The sequence below is a fragment of the Crotalus tigris genome, unplaced genomic scaffold, assembly GCF_016545835.1.
Source record: "Crotalus tigris isolate CLP2741 ecotype Arizona unplaced genomic scaffold, ASM1654583v1 scf7180000024401.5802323, whole genome shotgun sequence".
Lineage (NCBI taxonomy): Eukaryota > Metazoa > Chordata > Lepidosauria > Squamata > Viperidae > Crotalus > Crotalus tigris.
The window spans coordinates 455,664-470,399 of record NW_024100569.1 but is presented as its reverse complement, the minus strand read 5'-3'; the positions used below and the strand labels follow the sequence as shown (position 1 = coordinate 470,399).

The 14,736-nt window shown below is 34.7% G+C and overlaps 1 long non-coding RNA gene across 1 annotated transcript in view; it reads left to right on the top strand.

Moving 5' to 3' along the window:
* LOC120301895 overlaps positions 1-14,736 on the top strand; it is a 98,583-nt gene that overhangs the window by 45,894 nt on the left and 37,953 nt on the right. Inside the window, exon 2 of the long non-coding RNA XR_005555059.1 lies at positions 6,254-6,352. This is a non-coding gene — a long non-coding RNA (uncharacterized LOC120301895). The remainder of the gene's footprint in view (positions 1-6,253; positions 6,353-14,736) is intronic.

Genomic DNA, 14,736 nt, shown 5'->3' with positions numbered 1-14,736 from the left:
AAAAATTATGTAGGTTTCCATTCAGTGTTTCTAAAATGTTTTCTTTTGTTTAATCATCTGAGATATGCCTCTTAAGTTATATAAGAAGCACCTGAGATCAGTTTTGTATACCAAACAAGATAAATGTGTCTTACTCCCGACAGACAATTTAAATTCAACTATTTAAATTCAACTCTTTCTCCTCCCGACTTTGACTGTTACTGTCTGGTGGTTGTTTAAAGAGCTTTTGACTCTCTTCAGCTCTGAGAATTCCCCCTTTTTTAAGCCCCTCTAATAAGGCTGAGTGGACAAAAAATTACAGATGCGGGAAAAGCTGACAAATGACTGCACAGTCCCTCCCTCACCCTGCTTTCTAGTGCCTCGGCAGTCAAAGCTTCTGCCAAAACATGCCTGAAAGCTAGCAGAGAAGACAAAGACACAAAGATCCCATTTGCTAAAGGAAAATAAAGTTCATGTGTAAAACACAAGTAAGAAGAATAGAAAGCTGGCAAAAAGTTCATGGCTTCAGAAACAAAATACAGGGAAGAATATTTCTAGAAAGATTAAAACTGTATGTCAAGCTCAACAAAATAATTGCAATGAGACAGTATAGAGGCATAATAACTTATTAAGAAGAATGAATATAAAGTATTGAATTCTGTAGAACAGAAATTAATTGTCTATTTTAAGGCATTTATGCTCTTGGCCAAGTTTTTTTTTTCAGGTATTGAAAAAAAGAAATTCTATAACTTGACTCAATAAATTATGCAGATAAACCACTAAACCACCAATAATTTAATCTTTGAGATTAAAGCACTCAGAATTTATTAGGATTTCTGAAGGCTAGTAAAAGGAGAAGCAAAGAGCTGATACATGTTGCTGCATGGATTTCAAAATAAAATTATGTCATTGATAATTTCTGTCTGAAATTCCAGTGTACCTATTGTTAACTACTTAAGGATATTTGAACACTTCTATGTCATCTATTGATGGATACATTTTAAAATATATATATATAAGCAGTATACTGTATAGTGATATGGGATATACACCAATATAAGAAATTTTAAAAATTGACACTTCTACAGTACTTAAAAGATGGTAATGTACATAAATCCTAGTGAGCACTTTTACTATAAAAGCTATAAGAATTGCAGCCATTTGGCAAATTAGTCTTTACAATCTCAAAATGGTAGTGTCTTGGTTACTTTCGAGTTTATTAGGTCACCTTGGCTGGCATTCTCTGCTCAGTTGGATTTAATCTGCATTTATGCTAACATGTCAGCTGATAGAGTTGACAAGAAAAAGCCCTGAAAGAGGCAGGTAAGATTTTTTTTTTTTAAAAAAAAAAGCAAACTGTTCAGAGCAGGGGTCCCCAACCCCTAGGTCACGGCCCATTAACTGGATGTGGCCTATTTGGAACCAGGTTGTGAAAGCGGGGCGCTGGCTCATTCATGTGTGTGCACACCAGCCCGCTGCTCGCACAAGTTGAGTGGCATGCATGCATGCACGCTGGCCCACTGCTCACACAACTCGATTTTCCTCTCATCCCCAGCCAGGCCAACAAGGCGCAAAGATTGGGGACCGCTGGTTTAGAGTTTTTAAAACAGCAGGTTAGGGAGAAAGGATATCATAAGATGATACCTACTGAAATATTATGGTATGTTTGGTTTTTTAAATTATATATATATGGTTATCTATGTCCCCACCCCCCTCCTCATGTGGCCGTGGATTACGAGCCCTAGCAATGCCGTTGAAAACGCTCCCATTGATAAGAAAATGAAAGTTAGTGGGGCAACATTGGAGAACGGGGGTTACGATAAGATAACTGCAATGAAATCTTGTGACGTAGGAGAAAGCAATGAGATGGCAACAGTGAAAAAGGACTATGGAAAGAGGGAAGGTGGGAGGAGAACAAGGAGGGGGAGTATCAGGAAGGAGGATGAGGAAAACAAACAGCGAAAACGTACAGGCTCCCCCAATCCACGGCCACATAAGGAGGGGGTGGGGACATAGATACAAACAAGGAAAACAAGAAAATAACGATCAGCAACACGGAAACTACAATCAGAGTGCAAGTGGATTGGCTGGGACCTGTAACGAGGTCCAGGAGCTGGGCGCAAAGAACGCCATATCCATAAATAGCCTCTCCCATCGACTGGAAGCTACCCTGACGATGCTGGCAGTTGCCGGCGAAAGCTTGGTGTTTTAACTTATTAAAACTTTTTATAGTTTTATATTTCCTGGTGTTCTTGCATTTTTGCTAGTTAAACATGAGCCTACCCAGGAATCACCTTTTTCTTTTTAGCATTCTTAAGAATATGAATATATATATATAGCATTAGAATATAGTTTCACACTTTGATATAACTAGCCAAACATATTAACTTAATAATTAAAAGTTTCCCATAAAATTCTGCAGGATACATTATCCATATATCTGAATTTGAAACAACATCAATATTTTTTTTAATTTCGTATCTCCGGTAGTCCCGAGTTTGGAGTTTATTTCAATAGAAATTAAATGTGATAAGGTTTTAGAATGCTTTCAAAGGACAAAGATGAAATATGTGTCATTTTGCCCCATGAATAGAAAATAGTGGGAAAATAAAAGATACCAGAATTGTTCCACTTTGATGATGCTTTGTAGAAATGCACAAACATTGAGCTTGCCTGTTGTATTTGTCATATTTGTATCAATTCAACTAGTTCAACTTATACTATATATTACTTCTAGCTCTGATGTTATTTATTTCTTGTATAACTGTGCAAAGTTGGAAAAATGCAATATTTTTCTACACATGATGTGGCAAAATTTTTCATCCTATAGCCATAAAACACACATTCAATATTTTATTTTCACTTGTATGTAATATGAAAGAAGAGATGGAGAATTTTTTCAGAGAGCTTTTACAGGACAGTTTTTAAAATATAATGCTTAGGAATAGGAAAACTTGCTTGTGAAAAATTGTAAAAACAGTTCAGGTGAGAATTGGATATCAAAACATAAAAAAATAATTGTAATATACTTGTACATAAATTTCCTGAGTATAAATTGAGAAAACGCCCTATCTACTGTATGCAGGAATTTTCAGCCCTAAGTGATCTGGTCATAAAATATGATACCACGTTACTTAGTGACCAGAAGTCCCCAGTTAGCAGAATTAAACTAATCACCATGGATGATTGAGCAAAGATTTCATATGACTGAAACTTGCAAATTCCTGCCAATTTCCCCCTTTGACTTTGCTTGTCAAAAGATTAGCTTGCAAATCAAGATCCTATGACTGAGGGAGCTGTAACTTCTCAGGAGCAGTCCCAAGTGCCGGGATGCATGGTAGAGAAATGTTTTGGAGAAAGTTTTCTAAATTTTATTCTGTTTATAGAGTCACAGTATGCATGGCACACTAATTTTTTTAATTGCCAGCATTAAGACAGGAATCTGCATCAAATCTGCACATAAAGCTTCTTCGTATATAGTAGGGAGCTGGAGGAATAGTGTATGAACCAGAAAGTCATTCTTCTACCTTGCTTCTCATACATTCTCTTATGAAAAAAGGGATTTCTGTTCAGTGCTAGCTTAAAGAATGAAATGATTATAAATGTTGAAATGGTTTTTAGATAGTCTTGTTTAAAGAGAAAAGAATATCACTTTCTTCCTGGGTGAAACGTGTTAGTGCAGCGTAGTTGAATCACGATGTCAACCCAACAAATTATTCACTTGATGAAAGTATAACAGGAGAAAAATCTTAACCAACGTGGCCATTTCTAACCTTTTCTAGCTTTGTTCACAGCTGCATACATCTTACAATAACACTATCTAGTTGACTACTGAAGTGTAAGATGTAGTACAGCAATTAGGTGTCTAGTTTCATAACACATATCTGCATGACTTGAACAAAATATAATAAAACAAATAAGAAAAAAAGATAGAAAAATGTGTGGCTATTTTTTTTTTTAAAAAATTACTCATTTCTCCTGCCTTATCAAGTGTCAACCCAAGAAATGAAAGAAATGCAGATAAAAACTCTTCCTCCCAACACATTATTTCTGTAAAATATGTGCAAATGATTATAGAATATAGATTATAGAATAAAACCATCATAGGACACATCTTTTTAAGTGCAGAAATCCAAATTAAAATATCTCTAATCAGTGGTTGTCCAGGTTTTGCTTGAACACATCCAGAAAAGAGGAACTCACCAACATACAGGGTAATTTATTCCACTGTCAGCCAGTTCCTATTGTAAGGAAACATTTTTCCTAACATCTAACTGAATCTGCTGCTGTGGCTGGAATAAGGATTCCATGTGCAATGAGGAAATGAGGTCAACAACTTTATTCAATAACAATCAGCTCTGTCCCACATGAGCAGATGGTAGTATTGGGATGATTAACAGCATTTATAAACACAACAGAGTACAATGTGTCCATTTCTTATCGATGTAAAATATGCTTTTGCCTTTTATGGTTAGCATCCACCTAGCATAGGATAAATGAATCTGATATGAGAATGTTAGTCATGTGCAATAGTTAGTTGTTTGCATTCATAACAACTATATAGAACTTTTCTACATTATGGGCAATAACACTTATCTTGTCTGATAAGAGAAAATTGACATGAAGCTCTCAGGATAATTTGGATGTAACTAGAAAGGGAAGATTAATCTTCTTTGGATATCATTGTAGAAGGTGTAGTGAAGCAGCCATGCAGAATAGATTCAGCTGTGCTGAGGGGAGAGGAGACTCATATTATGTTTAAACAACTGACTACTTACTGCACATGACTAATGTTCTCATTATTCAAATTATTTTAACTGAAACTAAAATGCTGAGATTTCACTTAAAAAGAAGACAGTATATAAGTAGATACGTACATAATTATAGATACTTTTAATTTGGTGGTATGGATCAGATGTGTTAAAATTTATTAGAAAAAGTTTTTAGGGCAGGTTTCTATAAATAAAATAGGAAAAGCCTAAGAAGTTTACTGTGACATTCTACATCAGAGGTCCCCAACCTTTTGGGCACTAGGGACCTGTTCTGTGGAGAGAGGTTTTTCCACGGACTAGAGGGTGCGTGGTTTTGTGTGCTGCTTACATCTCATGGATGGGGCTTTGTTTGTTTGTGCAGATTGGTTGCTGGCATGCTGTGGCCAGGTACTGGTCCACGGAACGAGGGTTGAGGACCCCTGTTCTATATTACTGATTTTAATTGATTGATTTTTTTATCTGACATTTCTGCTGCTATCATGGCATTTGCAGACCCCCTGCATGTCAACATTGGAAGATGGCTGGCATGGTGTTGCAATCCAAGCCCTCTTTGTACATGTGTGCAATAATTGATGTGCACCCCTAAGAGGCATCCCTGCCATCTTTGAACATACACAACCTCAAATGCAACTGGTTGTGATGTAGGAAAAGGCTCAGTAAAATATGGTACACAGGAAATACTACACCGAAGGAACATATGAGAAGTTGTGGGATGAAAATGAAAATGAAGTCTACATGGCAGGCATGGGGAAAGGATCTATATACCATCAGAGTCACTTGATAGTGAGATGGGTAGCATATAAATTAAATAAATACATGTGGATGGACCATGTCATCTGTCCTTTCTTATGCTAAAGTTCTAGACATATATATTAGGACTTGAACAAAAGTCATTTCTCATATTTGTAGAATCTGCTAGAGGAAACAGTATGGTTCAACTGGTATTGGATACGTAACTGCATTCTTTTCTGCTTTTTCAGTGACTCGATAGATCAACTAAACTTTCCTTATGGAAGGCCTAGCTTAGCAGTTTTATCCTTTGAGAGAAAAAAGAAGATGGCCCTTCCCTCATGTTTCCTGTACAATTTCTGTTCAGATCAATACTATATTCTTACCTAGTACAGATAGTACTGTATTTGAGGAAACAGACTAGTTTCAGGATTACAGAAGTATTGATATTGTACATTTACCCATATTCTCCAACTCCTTATTGTGATAGGATTCATCATGTGAGGCAGTTTTATTTGTTCATTGGCCTAAAAATTGTAAGAGAAAAGAATTTTCATGTTACATGGATTCAGTGGGATGTGTGCTTGTTTCCCCCATACAAAATACTAGTTGCTATTCATGAAAGTTGTTTCCTATTTGTATACCACCATTCATTTTATCAAATTATGTATGACCAAATCATGAGAAAATGTAGGATTTAAAAATAAAAAAGGTGTTTTACACACACACCCACATGTACAAAACTCAAATTCTCCTTTGCTTTCTTTTGCCAGTTGAATGGAGAGACCCAGATGAGTAACTAAATTAACTCAAGATATCTTCTGTATCTACCAAAAAGGAAAACAGATGAGGCATGTTAGCAGAATTCCAAGGTACAGTAGCCTGATTTATCATAATGTTAATAAAAATTATTCAGGTAATCTATTTTTTGTGAATTGTGTCCAAATGTCATGAATAACAAGCAAACTTGAATTTTTTAAAAAATAAAATTGCTTTAAACTGCTGGAACTCTTTATCATTTGAAGCACCATGACTTTTGTTTGATGTGGAATTCAGTATTTTGGTTCTAGGGATGGTTTAAACAAATAATAAATTTGCTAGTTTTCAGGGCTGTGAAAATCAGTTGTCTGAAAATATAGAAGCACAAATACAAAGATCAAAGGAGTTTGCATTATTAATTGTTTTGAAGATATCAGAGCAAAAATTAATAAGTAGAAAAATAATAGCATCATTAACAAAGGTTAGTTATATAATGTGGGTTGAAACCATGTTGGCAACTTTCCAGTAGACAAGAGCTACTTTTTAAAAAATGATTTTCTGAGCACCTGTGCAAGTACCAAGTACAAAGAGTTTTGCATTCTGCGATAAACTCTGTGGGTTTACTATTTATTTACTTATTTCTTTTTGTGCCTTTGAGTCAGTGTTGACCCCTGGCTGTTTCATGGAGAAGTCCCTGCAGTTCTTTTGGCAAGATTTCAGAAGTAGTTTGCTGTTGCCCCCTTCCTAGGGCAGAGAGAGAGAGAGAGAGAGAGAGTGACAGACACAAGATTCCCAAGCTGGCTTCGTGCTTAAGGTGGGACTGGAACTCACAATCTCCCAGTTTCTAACCTGATGCATTAACCATTACGCCAAACTGGCTGTCTTGGGCTTTCTTGACCAAAAACAAATTATTTTTACTTGTTTTCCTGGCACTGAATCTGAAAGTGTCTGGATTTTGCCAAAAAACTCCACCCTCTATGGACATGCCCAGACAATTATCAAGAATCCAAATCAACTCAGGAAATATTTATTTTTTTATTGCTGAGTTGATTGATCTTTGGTCTTCTGGGAAGCCAAAACTTTGGTATGTCAAATTACCATTTTCATGTTTGCTGAGTTACTTATAAAGTTCTTCTAAATTCTAACAAGAGATAAGATCCTTCCCCTCTACAAAGTATGTTTGAAGAATTCATCCTTCCATAGATTATGTCAGAGGTAAGGAATGGTAAAGAAACATAATGCCCCATAGAAGTAAGTTGCCTCTTTTCTTACTGGACCTTGGTGGCTAGTTGAAAGAAAAATCCTTTATTAATACAATTTATAACACTATTTTAAGCAGAATTTAAAACAAAGCAGAAATTCTAAATACCCTTTTACAAAAGAAATTCCTTTAAAATCCATTGGATTCCACTGAAAATATGTTCAAGATGGGGCATTAATATCCTTTACGTTAATTCTGCAAAACCATTGTATGGGCAAAGTCCCATATACGTTGATCCCATTGTACACTTCTTGTTAATGTTTGTGGTGTCACAGTTAGAATTAATGTTTGAAATCTGAAAAATGTTCCAAGTATTTCAAAAATATTAATTACGAACTAGGTTGAATTCATGTGGCATGTTTTCTTTGCACTTCTTGCCTCTTGCTAAAACTGACCTTATAACTTGAGGTTATAATATTGCATTTCCCATTGTCAATGCCATTATTGACCACTGGTACAACATATTAAGTCACTGACAATATCCTATGTAATTCAGAGATTTATACTATAAATTGCCATTTCTCATTCGGACTAGGCAGATAGAACTTAAATTCCAAAAATAGAGGAGAGTATTTGGTTGCTATATTTTTACTGTCGTGGCTGGTTCATATGGTGAATAAACAAAACCATGTGATAAAAGTGTTTGAAAAAAGCCTGGTGTTCAAATGTATGTTGTTATAATCATTGCAACAACTTGCTCAGTTTTTAAGCAACCTTATAGCATTCTCCTATGGAAGATCAGTATAATAATAATAATAGTAATAAAGTTGGAAGGGACCTTGGAGGTCATCTAGTCCAATCCCCTGCTCAGACAGGAAACCCCATACCATTTCGGACAAATGGCTGTCCAGTCTCTTCTTAAAAACTTCCAGTGTTGGAGGATTCACAGCTTCTGGAGGCAGGTTGTTCCACTGATTAATTGTTCTAACTGTCAGAAAATTTCTTCTTAGTTCTAGGTTGCTTCTCTCCTTGTTTAGTTTCCATCCGTTGCTTCTCGTCCTGCCTTCAGGTGCTTTGGAGAATAGCTTGACTCCCTCTTCTTTGTGGCAGCCCCTGAGATATTGAAACATTGCTATCATGTCCCCCCTCGTCCTTCTCTTCATTAAACTAGACATACCCAATTCCAGCAACCGTTCCTTATATGTTTTAGCCTCCAGACCTCTAATCATCTTTGTTGCTCTTCTCTGTACTCTTTCTAGAGTCTCAACATCTTTTTTACATCATGGTGACCAAAACTGGATGCAGTATTCCAAATTTGGCCTTACCAGGGCATTGTAAAGTGGTATTAACACTTCACGTGATCTTGATTCTATCCCTCTGTTAATGCAGCCTAGCATTATTATTATTCCCATCCTGGCAATTTCAGAAAGAATTAAGATATATCTTACGATTGCCTGGTGAATTTTGAGGCAAGGTGAGATTTGAATAGGAGATTTTCCTGGTTTTAATTGTTTTCACAGATTCTCTGAAATAAGCTGATATTCGGCACAGAAATGGTACCTGCAACCCTCTTTGGCGTTTGGTGTTGAACCTGGTAGCAGATTATGAGGAATGTTTGACAAAGCTGAGGCAATAAAACAAAAAGAAAAGCATATTTTATCAAGAGGAGAGAGAGCCCCTCCCCCCATCATATCCCAGCTGATTCTACATTGGGGAATAAATAGCTTCTTTTATGTTGAACAATGCTCACTGCATTTGCTGACAAGCATATGCTTTCTTTGTGTTTAATCAGCCAGGCTTCCAGATAAAAGAAGTTTGGGAAAAAGAGGGGGTGGTTTTCTTTATCACACGGTGAAGAGAGACAAACCACCACAGGATTTTCACCTCATTCTTTGCTTAATATGATAGAATTAAATATCTTCAATGTTATATTGCTTATATCTGGCATTCTGATACTATATCCGTTTTTTTATGCCAGCGGGGAATGAATCTAATCTTAGCTTTCTATAATCATCATTGATTTCTCTCTCAATGTCTCTTTCTCTTTCCTCTCTTGATATAAATTTATTAAAGGCATAGTGCTCCATCATTACAAAGAAAGAACCAATGGGGGAAAAAAATGCTAGTATATCCCTCAGCATGATACTATCTATGAATTCATTCAGATTGAAAAAGAGCCACCCCACTCTGGTTGGGTTAGCTTGAAGCTCTTCACGCTGCTGAGATTTCAGCTCTGCCTTAATTTTTTATATTAAAAAGGCAGTATGGACTAGACTGTGGTACGAGGACATGTATCATGAATACACATCATGCCATCTGTCTATTCCATTTGTCTGCATGGTTCTGCAGTCAAAACAAATCCGTCATCCCAGATTTGCTGCTGGTAGGTTGCCTGGGAGCCAGGATTACAACCGAGAACTCAATTTTAATGGTGGGAGAGGGAGAGGCACAATTGCTGCTTCTCATTTTATTGTTTGAATTCTGAATTATGTTTCTTTTCCCCATGTCCATAGCCCAAAGGAAATTAAGAGTCTTCTAAAAACTTTTCATAAAGCACATCAGTTCCTGTAGATAGGATCAAAGCTGCATCAGCTTTTGAGGAGGTAGCCTGAAAAATATTCTTAATGCTACTCATTCCATGTTTTTTTTTTTAAAAAAATCATCTTCATATTAAGTATCAGGAAAAAAAATCCAGTTGTTTTGAATCAGCCCCCAAATTGCAAAACCTGCCACTTTATATTGTGCAATATCCATCTCAAAAAAAACGAAATATTTTCTAGAAGAATTGTATTTGAAAAGAGTTACACCTGTGAATGTAACATTGTTTAGTGGACATATCAATGGAATCTAATAATTAATTATAATAGCAGATGACTTAAGACTTTCAGTGATTGTATCCTCTCCCATTTTATCTCATTGAAATGCCATTTCCATGGGATAAGATAAGATTAATGATTGTTCTGGAATTTTCATAATATCTCTTTGTCTTTGTCTGTTAGACACATTTTTTCTTTCTCTCATATACACACAAAGAGAGAGAAGGCTGGAGAGTCAGCAACTTGTAGATTGGCAACCTACAAAATAATAATATCAAACCAAACTTTTTAATTCATTGCATGTTTATATTGCGAAAATATGCTGCATGTCACATATCTCCATGCAGAAGATGTGTACATGATCAGAGTCTGCTGTAAATATGTAATTAGAGGCTAAAAATTTATTTCAAAATTACTTTTGTCTTGAATATGACAGTAGTCTTTGTAATATCTATAAATATATGCATGTTTTCTCAAACATAAGTATTATGCTACTGCACAAGGGAAATTTTATTTAAAAGGAAGCCAGTGGGTTTTTTCCCAATGTAAATATAGGAACTTATATATCTAGATTGATGAACACAACATTAATGTCACACATGTGTGTGACATGTAGTTTGCAAAGAGAAACTCTTCGGAGTTATATATTTTGTAAGAGGTGATTCAGACCTTTCATAATACCTATTACTCAGGAATAGACAGATCTTTCATTGTCATTTGGGGGATGTTATTTATATTCTGACTGAAGATTCATGTGTACATTGCTCACATTTTCATTGGTACAGTATGTATACATACCTAGTATTACCTAGTATACACATTTGAAACACTATCCAAACATCCCTTTTTGTGCTTGATTATCATTAAATTATACACCTTTATATGCTTCTTCAACCAAAAACAGAAGCACAAAATTCAGTTTTGCCAAAAATAGAGGATAATTACTTTCTAGTTAATGTATTAGAGAAGCTTCATTACTTGTCATAAGTAGCAAATCAGCTTTTCAACTTAAATATAATAATTACTAAATATTTCCATGTGTCAGAAACAAATATAGCATGATATTTTATGCTTTTATTAACAAATTGTTTTTAATGTAGACTAAGATATGTTTTATTAGTGCCATTATAATATAATGAACTCTACTTCAACAAGATTGCCACCAATCCTTTAGGATTTATTAACTATAGCAGAAAGCTCTTTTGTTTAGCTTCCAAGATGGCAGGCGTTTTGTAAAATCTTGTTGCTTCCAATGAGAATAATGAAAGCAATGCCACAATAGAAGACATGTACTGTTAATTGTTAGCTGTATCTATATGTTAGTCTCTGTGTATCATATGTGTGAATACAAGCACAGAGAAATATAAAAATAGAAAGTTTTCCAAAACAATTTAATGGCTAAATTGACTTGTTAATTTAGATTAAATGAAATTAAATTAGACTGTTAATTAAACTAAATTTAATTTAGTTAGATCAATTAATCAGTGGAACAACTTGACTCCAGAAGTTGGGGTGCTCCAACACTGGTGGTTTTTAAGAAGAGATTGGACAACCATTTGTCTTTCTGCCTGAGGGAGGGGGGGTTGGACTAGAAGACCTCCAAGTTCCCTTCCACTCCATTATTCTGTTATTTTGTTATCTTTATTACAAAAAGGTTATCAACTTTAATTGAACATTTAATAAATGTTGGAATCTGTTCCATGTTTTAATCATATCTCTTTGGTATTACTTCATCCACTAATATAGGCTGGTCTATAATGGTAGTAAACATTAATTTGATGCGATTTGAATGTTGCTTAATAAATAATGTTTGAAAACCAACACCATGTATTCATGCCTCCTATTTTGATATAAATCTACTGAATTTACTGATTCATGAACATTCTAAACATTTTCAAAAATCATGAGGTGAAATTTTTGGTTCATCTGTCAAAACACTGTCCTCATTATATGTCAGCTTTTGCAGAAGTTACTAATCAGTTCACTGACCACAATATGATGATTAAGGTTTTGGAATATTATTTGAAAGTCTTTTAATAATAAGATTTTTGCAAGGTAAATTAAGTGTATACTTGCATTATATAATTCAGTTTTTTAAAATATGTTTTCTATTTGATGCCCTCCAGATAATTAGGCTTTAATTACCAGAATTCCTAAGTAGCAAAATGTCTGAAAGAGAAGAATACTGGAGATTGAACATCTTGGTTCAACTGAGCACATTCTCTCAAACACTGTGTGATACATTTCCTGAATTCTTTATTTTTCAAAGTTGTTTTTTAATCTCATTGTTCAGGAACTGTCATGCTTTTAAAAAGCAATAACAATATGCAGTGAAATATTTATTTATTTATAAAATTTATTCTCTACCCCTCTTACCTCTGAGCAAGTTTACAATCATAAAAAATAAAAACTGTACAAAGATAAAATCCTAAATAAAAGTATATGTCCAAACTTTAGAAGTGTAGTTCTCACAAGCTTTTTAAATTTAACTTAAATTTGGGAGGGGAGAATTATAATGGATGAATGAATTTGCTTTCGATTAATATAATGTATTTTTTTCAAATGGTGCCAAAATCTGTATGAATAGTGGTATACATGAACCACTCTATTTATTCCTAGGAACACTGATGAGCTAGTCTGTTTCCTTAACAGAAATTCTGGTGTTCAACTTTTCCAATAGTTATGCAATCTCAGTCATAGAAAAAAGTGCTTTTCCATTACTAAATTAAGAATGTTTTTTCCCCAACCCCAAATCCTAATTTACTGTACCGTTCTATTAGAAGTACAATATATGTCTTTTCAATCATAGATTGTAAATGGGTTATCTCTTAGCCAAATATGTGAAAACAGTCTGTAACCCCTTTGACCAGCATGGAATTCCTCAGATATGTAGGAAGTTTCCTATATGCAAATTGCAATTCCAAATGACAACATATGTGAGGTGATGTCATTATATGAATGCTGTCATTATGTCCCTGTATCCAAAGTCTGATGCAACTTGTGGTATGTTCATAATGCCATTTCATAGGTGTCATCATTTACCCACAATGGATACCACTGGCCAATTTGGATATACCCATATTTTCTAGCAAATTTGAATTGAGAACTGTATTTCTTGCTTCCAAGCCTGGCTTGTTAGGTGTTAGTAAATCAGAGTTGGCAGCTTTCATGAAAAACAGCCATGAAATGAACTGTTTAGCCGTTTGTATTGACAAGAGGAATCTTAAGAACGTACTGAGCCCATTCACATAAATGATAATTCATGGAAAACTAGGATTCTGGTTTATTGTGATAAATAAGTGTGGTCATTAATTTAACTTAAATGTAATGTCTTATGTAAAATACAGACAAGATTCTATTATGCACTATGAATATAATAATGACAGTGGTCCCATTCATTCATATATAATGCTGCATCATGTTTACTGCTTGATATGTAGCAACGAAATTACTTCTCCTTTGTAATAGCTATAGCTTGCTAAATATCCTTTCTTTTTAAAAGAAATGTGTAGTCTAGTTTTTGTGTTCATTATTGTATGGAGATGATTAATAAAAAAAAACTGCATTTGGACAATAATCTATGGGCAGCACTAATGTTGTAGCCTCATTTGCCAATGATAAATGAGGATTGGGCTTTAATTTCCCCCATAGTACTACTCAACCATTCTATAATACAAGTGATAGTAAATATGAAGCTATGATTTATAAGTAATTACATTTATAATTGGAATTGAGAGGCGAGATCCAAAGATATATCAACTTCTTGAAAACACTTCCAGCAGTACTTCCAATTTTTTAATAGCAGTTTTTTAAAAAGTGTCATTTGCATTCATTTAATGATTACTAGAATGAACTGGACATTTTAAAAAAATCCTTGCTAAGTAGTAGCAATATGTATGTGAGGAATTTGAATAGAGAGAGGTTAATCAGATCATCCAATGATGACCTATTTCTCTACTAAAATAATATACAGTACAGTGAAAAGACATTCAGTGATACATCTGCCATTACAATTTGCAGTCTATTGAATTTCAGTGCTTCTGAAATCGCGGCTTGTTGTGTAAGCTTTTTCTATATGGCTTATTTCTCTATAGCAATTACATGAAGCTCAGAAAGATCATTTTTTTATCTTAGTTTGTTGGTTTTGATCAACTTAAAAAGTTTGACCGTAAGCATTTTCTTAGGCCTGGAGGAAAGAACCTACTTGTGCAACATGCCAAGCATTGTTGCCTTATGCTATGGAAACAGCTGTTCTGGGGAAGATTAATTGCACATGTTTTCAGATTTAGGATAATGACTCTAAAGCAGAAAACAAGAAATAAGCCCAGTGACATTTGGTTTTTCTCTTTATAGCCTAGAGAGAATCAGTATTGTCTTGAGGTTAGACCAGCTTTTCCCCGGATACGTTGGTACCAGAACTCCCCAAATTCTCATCCATTATGGCTGATTTAAGAGAACAGACATAAAGAAGATCAATTAT